Genomic DNA, 9,690 nt, shown 5'->3' with positions numbered 1-9,690 from the left:
ACTGGTTCACCGGTTCACTTGAGGAACCGGTCCACTGGAGGAACTGGTTCACTGGAGATACTGATTCACTGAAGGAACTGGTTCACCGGTTCACTTGAGGAACCGGTCCACTGGAGGAACTGGTTCACTGGAGGAACCGGTTCACTGGAGGAACTGGTTCACTGGAGGAACTGATTCACTGAAGGAACTGGTTCACTGGAGGAACTGATTCACCGGTTCACTTGAGGAACCGGTCCACTGGAGGAACTGGTTCACTGGAGATACTGGTTCACTGGAGGAACTGATTCACCGGTTCACTTGAGGAACCGTTCCACTGGAGGAACTGGTTCACCTGAAAGGGTTTTTTTCTGGAAACGATTTCCAGAAAGCAGGAATTGGAAAACGCCGTCTCGGCTTTGAGGCGTGGACGGACAAGACACACGTGAGCTCAAAACCATGATGTCATGGCCCCGCCTCTCGACCTGTAACCCCGCCTCCCTCTCCATGATGTCACAGAACAACAACATGGCGGATGACCTGCTGATGTTACATGTTTTGTCCAGTAGGAGGAGCAGGAGGAGGATTCTCTGTCTTCTTCTGTGGTTGAGGTGTATTTCTGTGGGGGTGTCACAGCGCCCCTACAGGCCGGGCAGGTACCACATGGTTTTGAGTCATTTCCATGGTGCCGTGAAGACAAGAGGTTCCTACTCGTACTCGTACTTTAAAACAGCGCTGTGTGTGAATGTGTGAGTGAAGGTGGAGGAGTGGAGGAGTGGAGGAGTGGAGGAGTGGAGGAGTGGAGGAGTGGAGGAGTGGAGGAGTGGAGGAGTGAAGGTGGAGGAGTGGAGGAGTGGAGGAGTGGAGGAGTGGAGGAGTGAAGGTGGAGGAGTGGAGGAGTGGAGGAGTGGAGGAGTGGAGGAGTGGAGGAGTGGACTCACCGCCAGGATGGCCAGAGGAGCGCAGAGCATCGCCAGGAGACACCTGCAGACAGAGGCAGAGGGTTCTGAGTTCCCAAGACACACACACACACACACACACACACACACACACACACACACACACACACACACACACACACACACACACACACACACACACACACACACACACAGAGGTGATGCCTTCACATACCTCAGCCAGGTGAGTCTACAGGGGGCGGAGCTAGATGCCATGCTGTCCTCAAGTGCCTGCCCACTGCCGTCTGTACACTCGCTTGGACTCCCCCTCCAGGCAGCCAATGAGAACGCTCCGATGCTGGCACGTCCTGCAGAGACGGAGACAAGAATGAAGATGGACGAATCAAGATCAGCTGTTAAACTAACATCCATCCATCATCCATCATCCATTCATCATCCATCCATCATCCATTCATCATCCATCCATCATCCATTCATCATCCATCCATCATCCATCGATCGATCGATCACCCATCCATTCATCATCCATTCATCTATCATCCATCCATCATCTATTCATCATCCAACTATTCACCATCCATCATCAATCCATTCATCATCAATTCCTCCATCATCCATTCATCCAACCGCCATCCATCCTTCCATCTATCCTCCATCCATACACCCACCATCAATCATTCATCAATCCATCCATCTTTCTATCTATCCATCCATCCATCCATCCATCCATCATCCATCAGCCATCCATCAGCCATTCATTCACCATCCATCATCCATCCATCCACCCATCATCCTCATCCATCCTTTCATCCATCCTTCCATCCATCCATTCCTCCATCCTCCATCCATCCTTCCATCTATCAATCCATCACCCATCCTCCATCCTTCCATGTATCATCCATCCATCCACCATCCATCCTTCCATCCATTCTCCATCCTCCATCCATCCTTCCATCTATCCATCCATCATCCATCCATCCATCTTCCATCCATCTATCCTCCATCCATCCATCCTTCCATTTATCCAGCCATCATCCATCCAGCCATCATACATCCTTCCACATATCCATCCATCATCCATCCTTCCAGATATCCTCCATCCACCATCCATCCATCCATTCATCCATCCTTCCATCCATCCATTCCTCCATCCTCCATCCATCCTTCCATCTATCAATCCATCACCCATCCTCCATCCTTACATGTATCATCCATCCATCCACCATCCATCCTTCCATCCATTCTCCATCCTCCATCCATCCTTCCATCTATCCATCCATCATCCATCCATCCATCTTCCATCCATCTATCCTCCATCCATCCATCCTTCCATTTATCCAGCCATCATCCATCCATCCATCATACATCCTTCCACATATCCATCCATCATCCATCCTTCCAGATATCCTCCATCCACCATCCATCCATCCATCCATCCTTCCATCTATCATCCATCCATCCTCCATCCATCCTTCCATCTATCCTCCATCCATCCATCCTTCCATTTATCCAGCCATCATCCATCCAGCCATCATCCATCCTTCCATCTATCCTCCATCCACCATTCATCCATCCTTCCATCTATCAATCCATCCTCCATCCTTCCATCTATCATCCATCCATCCATCCTCCATCCACCATCCATCTATTCATCATTCAGCCATCCATCCTCCACCCACCATCCATTGATCATCAATCCATCCATCCTTCATCCATCATCCATCCATCATACAGCTACAGGACATAATTAGTCACCATCCAACAGAAAAGTGGAGAAAAGTCAACCACTGCAACATTCATCATCCATCCATCATAAATCCATTCATTCATTCATCCATCATCCTCATCCATCCATCCATCCATCCATCCATCCATCCATCCATCCATCCATCCATCCATCCATCCATCCATCCATCCATCATCCTCCATCCATCCATCCATCCTTCCATCCTTCCATCTATCCATCCATCTATCCATCTGTCCATCCTTCCATCATCCATCTATCCTCCATCCACCATCCATCCATCTATCATCCACCCTCCATCCATCCACCATCCATCCTTCCATCTATTCATCATCCATCCATCCTCCATCCATCGATCCATCCATCCATCCTCCATCCATCCATCCATCCATCCATCATCCTCCATCCTCCATCCATCCTTCCATCTATCCATCCATCTATCCTCCATCCACCATCCATCTATTCATCATCCATCCATCCTCCATCCATCGATCATCAATCCATCCATCCATCCTTCATCCATCATCCATCCATCATACAGCTACAGGACATATTTAGTCGCCATCCAACAGAAAAGTGGAGAAAAGTAATTTTTGCTCAGGAAGAACATTTAAACTCCACGTGAAGAGACTTGGACTCGAACCCTCAACCTTCTGACTGTGAGGCCAGAGTGCTAACCACTGCTGGGCTGCTTAGTGACTACTGTCCACAACAATACCATGTAACGGGTGGATGAATATTTGGTAGAGTTCCGGTTTCGTGCTGCTCTCTGATTGGCTGAGCACTGATTGTGACGTCACAGACGCGCAGGTTTCTACAGAAACTCAAAAAACCCAAAAGGTTTAAAACAGTTTGTAGAGAAGGTCTTCAGAGTTTAAAAACAAAACTAAAGCTTCAGGTTCGAATCCTATGAATGAAAACAGGAAGAGAAAATAAAGAAAGTAAATAACGTTTGACGTGATGCAGCTTCGATCAGCAGGACGTTACTCAGGATTACTTTTACCTGCAGTATTTTGCCTCCACTGAAACATCGAATCACTCAAATAAAAACTTTATATGAAATTAGTAAAAAGTTTTACACTTTTGTTCTGTGTATGAATCCTGCAGCGGCACTCCGTTACTTCTGGATGAGTAACGTTGAGGTCAGCGGATCAATCGAGGTGATCGGCGGCGCGGATCAAAGAAAAAACAGAGAGAGAGAGAGAGAGAGAGAGAGAGAGAGAGAGAGAGAGAGGGGGGGGGGGGGAGAGAAAAAGATGAAAACCCCTTCAGGTGTGTGTTTACCTGCACGTCTCTGTCGCTCCGCAGCCTCACGCGCTCTTCATGTCGGGAAACGCAGATGAACTGCAGCCGCGCGGAGCCTCGCAACAAGTCACACGTCACTCAGCGTCACGCACCTGCGACAGCTTCCGGTCCGAGCTGCAGAATAAAAGAGGCTCGAGGCGACTCAAAAGTGAGCTTCATCCAACAAGTCCGGGTGAAAACAACCAATACACAGGTGGTTAAACCAGATTAAACCAGACACAACCCAGATTAAACTAGACACAACCCAGATTAAACTAGACACAACCCAGATTAAACCAAACACAACCCAGATTAAACTAGACACAACCCAGATTAAACTAGACACAACCCAGATTAAACTTTGATCTGGACTCGGTCCTGGGTGGGATAGTCTTGGTCTTGGTCTTGGTCTAGCTTTTGATTCGGTCCTGGGTCAGGTGATCTTTAAAGCATTCATTTAGAAATCAATTTCACATAAAACCTCAATTTAATCTGAGATTAACCTAAAAATATATATATAAATTGATTCTCACCCAAGGTTTTAATTCAATCTGTTGACTCTGTGAATTTATTCATGTTTGATCTAAATCCTTGAAATATTTTATTGTTTGAAGTGTTTGAACTGCAGAAGTGAAGAAGTTTGTGCTCTTATTTTGAAGGTGTGTCTCTGATGTCTCCTGTTCAGCGTTGCTGTTTTGACTTTTCCGGTCTGAGTCTCCATCCCGCACCGGGCTGCTGAGTCCGGGCGCAATCTGCTGCAGGGAACCGGTGCTGGACGGAACCGAAACCACCCCACCCCACGCGACCCGACCCGAGCCGAGCCGAAACCACTCGAACTGACTCCAGTTGTGGTGGGGCGCTCATCCCGGGTCCGTGCGCTCTGCTCCGGGTCCGTGCGCTCTGCTCCGAGTCGGTGCGCTCTGCTCCGAGTCGGTGCGCTCTTCCCCGGGTCGGTGCGCTCTGCCCCGAGTCGGTGCGCTCTGCTCCGAGTCGGTGCGCTCTGCCCCGAGTCGGTGCGCTCTGCTCCGAGTCGGTGCGCTCTTCCCCGGGTCGGTGCGCTCTGCCCCGAGTCGGTGCGCTCTGCTCCGAGTCGGTGCGCTCTTCCCCGGGTCGGTGCGCCATTTGCCTCCATGGAGCCTCCGGGTACCGCCCGGCTGTTGCTGGTCCTGCTGCTATGCTGCTGCTCCGCCGGTCCGGGACGCGCCGAGGCGGTGAGTAAACGCACCCCGGGCACCGGGCTGAAGTGACGGTGAAACACTGGCGGACAGTCCGACACTTAAGTAACTTAAATTTTTTCTATGAAGTTTTAATTACTGCTGATCAATACATCAATACTGACTGGATGGAACGGTTTGTCAGTGTGCGTGCGCGCATGCGCGTGTCCGTGCGCACATTGCCATGGTAACAGATGTATGGGGTCAGTTGGTGACAAACCGAATGTCACTGTGTCCTCCTGAAGCTCGGAGTTCCTGCTGGATCAGAACCGGGTCCAACAGGATTTCACCTTTAACCAGAAGCTCCAGCTTTGTTTGTGACAAAAAGGAATTAAATGCAGACTCGGCTATTTTCAAGAGATAAATAAAGTTTAAGCCGTTAAATCAGGGGAGTCGGACTGAGTTCCGGCCGGTTTCAGCAAAATAAAAACCTTTAAATTAAATCTTGTTTTTCGTTACGCAGACAGAGAAAATAATGATCTTTTGACCAAACAAAAGGAAACGACTCTAATCTGAACAGAAGTTCCTTTGAATGAAACTTCGGGCTCAAGTACGGTGAAATGTTGCATTGTGGGTGTTTTTACACCGTGACAGCGAGGCCACTCGGGTCTCGCTGTGGCGGTGAGACCAGAACTTTATTTTGAAAACATGTTGGAGGTTTGACCTTCAGACTGGTGGTCCAGGTCTCCTGAGGGGTTTGGGCCTGGTTCCTCTGTGGGGCGATCAACCCGTGGTCGTGAACCACAGAGGCCTTTTCCACCAGAAAGAACCAGGTTCTAGTTCAGGTTCTAGTTCAGGTTCTAGTTGAGGTGCTACTTGAGATTCTAGTTCAGGTTCTAGTTCAGTTCTTAAATGAACACAGCTAAAGAACCGGTTCTTTTTCCAGCGTTCACGGCGCCAGTAGAACCACCTCATCACGTCACTGGTTCCACCAACGTAGCGCCGGCAGGATCCAGGAACCAGGAGACGGACTGTCCCAGTGGTTTGGTCCGGGTCGCTCCATCTAGTCTGACCTGAACCTCAGGAAGACATTGAGTCTCCTCGTCGCTCTATTGATGGTTCTTGGACGTTCCATAGTGACTTTCTGCTCCTTTCACTTTATTTCTGGACGTGTCTGAATCAAAAGCTTCAACATGGAGGAACGGAGGTGTAGAATGATAGAACGCTGCTCTACAGCCGTTTCCATGGTAACCTGGGTAACCACTCTGATTAAAGTTCTCTTTCACATGAAGCCATTAAAAGGCTCATTTTAGCTCTAAAAACTCCAACTTTCATTTCCAGTAGTTTGTAGTTTGTTTAGTAGTTCCTGAGGAACCAGAAGTCTGGCTTCATTAGAAAGAAGTTCTGTAGAGCGTCTCATAGCGGAGCGCCCCCTGCTGCCTCATGCGGACCTCAGCCTGCGGTCAGAACGCCAAACAAGACCTGGAGGTGAACTTAGTCACAATGATGTCACCATGAAAAGCCTGAAAAGAACTGGTTCTAGGTTCTAGATCCACCAGCTGACTGACAGGAGGAGCTCTGCAGCTCTAGAACCACGGCTCCACCATCGCCTTTAAATGATCTCCTTCCCTCGTATCATTAACTTGAGGGAACCACTTATTAGATCGTTCCCTCAAGTTATTAATATTTCTCTCTAGAACCACTCCGGGGCTCCGTGTTCCTGTAGAGTTCAGAATCCCTTCCTCCTCGTAGGTAGAGGTAACTCTGCCCCCAGCTGATGACGTGTCAGATCCCGCTCTGGCTCCCCTCTGGCCCCCCTTTGGTTCCCCTCTGGCTCCCCTCTGGCCCCCCTTTGGCTCCCCTCTGGCCCCCCTCTGGCCCCCCTCTGGCTCCCCTCTGGCTCCCCTCTGGCCCCCCTCTGGCTCCCCTCTGGCACCCCTCTGGCCCCCCTCTGGCTCCTCTCTGGTCCCCCTCTGGCCCCCCTCTGGCCCTGGTCTGGCCCCCCTCTGGCTCCGCTCAGGCTCCGCTCTGGCTCCCTTCTGGCCTCCCTCTGGCTCCCCTCTGGCCCCCCTCTGGCTCCTCTCTGGCCCCCCTCTGGCCCCGGTCTGGCCCCCCTCTGGCCCCCCTCTGGCCCCCCTCTGGCCCTGGTGTGGCCCCAGTCTGGCCCCCCTCTGGCCCCGCTCTGGCCCTGGTCTGGCCCTGGTCTGGCCCCAGTCTGGCCCCCCTCTGGCCCCGCTATGGCCCTGGTCTGGCCCTGGTCTGGCCCTGGTCTGGCCCCCCTCTGGCTCCGTTCTGGCCCAGCAACAATGTGGGGCCAGCTGAGCACCATTTAGCCCCTGATAGGCTTTGGTGGTGGAAAGACAAAGAACTGGTACTAAATCTGGTCCTGGACAAGAACTAGAACCTGGTTCTTTCTGCTGAGAAAGCCCTCTAAGGGACCTTGGACCTGGACCTGGACCCTGTTCCCAAAACCAGGCTAGGCGTCTCTTCGCTCACAGTATGAGGATCCAGGTAGGGAGGGTCAGAACTTTATCTTCTGGAAAGTTCCTTCATCTGCAGTTAGTTTGTTGGTCTGAACTGGTTCTACTTTCTGACTGAAGTCAAACCAAAAGAAAACAAGACCAGAGTCAGACAGGAGAGATTCAGAGTGTTATTACTGTCTATTGTCCTCATCTGATGGTAGTCCAAACACACACACACACACACACACACACACCCCCGCCGTGGCTTCGCGCCGCTCTGCTCGGGGGTCATGGGGGTCGGCCATGTTGTTTTGTCTCGGCGTGCAGGGAGCGAGTGCGCTACGTGTCAGGACGCCGCCTCGCCTCCGGACGGAGCCGCGGGACGCCGACAGGAATGAAGATAAGACCTCGCAGAGCCGCCGTTATCTCCACGGCACAATTACACCTGCAGGATACATGCTGCTGTTTGGGTTTCACCTCCAACAAACAGACTGGGAGATAAGACACGAAGAGACACGAAGAGACACGACGAGACACGAAGAGACACGAAGAGACACGAAGAGAGACGAAGAGACACGAAGAGACACGAAGAGAGACGAAGAGAGACGAAGAGAGACGACGAGAGACAAAGAGAGACGAAGAGAGACGGAGAGAGAAAGTTAGAGTTGGCGAGGGGGTGTAGTGCGTTAAAAGCCTGCCCCCTGGGGGCCGGACTTGGGGGCGAATGTGAGGTGATTTAGGAGGCGGAGTCTGGGTCCAGCCTGCAAGGAGGCGTGGCCAATGAGTCAAGGGTCAACACTGGACACCCCGGAGACATTAATTCATCCATTATTGTTGCAATATGGCATCCACTAATAGACAAGCATTATTCAAACTACTAGAACTGGTTCAAACTACTAGAGCTGGTCCAAACTACTAGAACTGGTCCAAACTACTAGAACTGGTTCAAACTACTAGAGCTGGTCCAAACTACTAGAACTGGTTCAAACTACTAGAGCTGGTCCAAACTACTAGAGCTGGTCCAAACTACTAGAACTGGTTCAAACTACTAGAGCTGGTCCAAACTACTAGAACTGGTCCAAACTACTAGAGCTGGTCCAAACTACTAGAACTGGTTCAAACTACTAGAGCTGGTCCAAACTACTAGAACTGGTCCAAACTACTAGAGCTGGTCCAAACTAATAAAACTGGTTCAAACTACTAGAACTGGTACATACTTCGAGAACTGGTCCAAATTACTAGAAGTGGTTCAAACTAATAAAACAGGTCCAAACTAATAGAACTGGTCCAGAACTAGTCTACTTTTGGATCTCGGTCTGATGCAGGTTAAGGTTTTGTTCCAGATCTGAGCTGTGGTCTTCATTCTGTTTATTTTAGCTGCACTAGTTCGTATGTTCTGGTCCTGGTCCTGGTCCTGGTCCTGGTCCTGGTCTTGGGCTTGGTTTCGGTCTCTGTCTTTATCTCTGTCTCTGTCTTTATCTCTGTCTCTGTCTCTGTCTCTGTCTCGGTCTCGGTCTCGGTCTCGGTCTCGGTCTCGGTCTCGGTCTCGGTCTCGGTCTCGGTCTCTGTCTCAGTGTCAGTCTCGGTCTCGATCCCGATCCCGATCCTGGTGTAAAGTCTGTCTCTGTGTCTGCAGGTCTGTCACTGCAGTGGAAAGTCCCTGTGTCACTGTGATGGCATCAAAGGACAGAAGGTGAGAAGATCTGAACCTGGAACCGGTTCTGGTCCTGGACCTGGTCCTGGACCCGGTCCCAAAACTGCATTTTCATTTGGTCCTTCTCTCCGATCCTCTGTGTCTTCTTCAGACCTTCTCTTGTCCTCTCTCTGGTCTTGTTCACCTAAAGGTTCTGGACCAGTCCCGGTCCAGAACCTGGACCGGGTATCCTGGTTCTGGACTGGACCCTCGGCAGTTCAAATCCTCCAAACAGAACCAGCGTCAGGTCTCATACCTGACAGAAAGTTCTGGAAGCTCTGGAAGACTCCAGACATCACATCTGAATTGGCCCATGGTTCTGCAGACCTGGTTCTGGTCTCCTGGATCAAGGGGGTCCAGGAGACCAGAACCAGGCTCAGCGTTTAGACCTGATCTAGAGTCCCAGAAACATCCAGACCAGTGGCGTGCGGTGAGGCTCACTGCGAATGCTTCATGT

This window comes from Lipophrys pholis (assembly GCF_963383615.2).
Source record: "Lipophrys pholis genome assembly, chromosome: 3".
Classification (NCBI taxonomy): domain Eukaryota; kingdom Metazoa; phylum Chordata; class Actinopteri; order Blenniiformes; family Blenniidae; genus Lipophrys; species Lipophrys pholis.
This window is presented reverse-complemented; position numbering follows the sequence as displayed.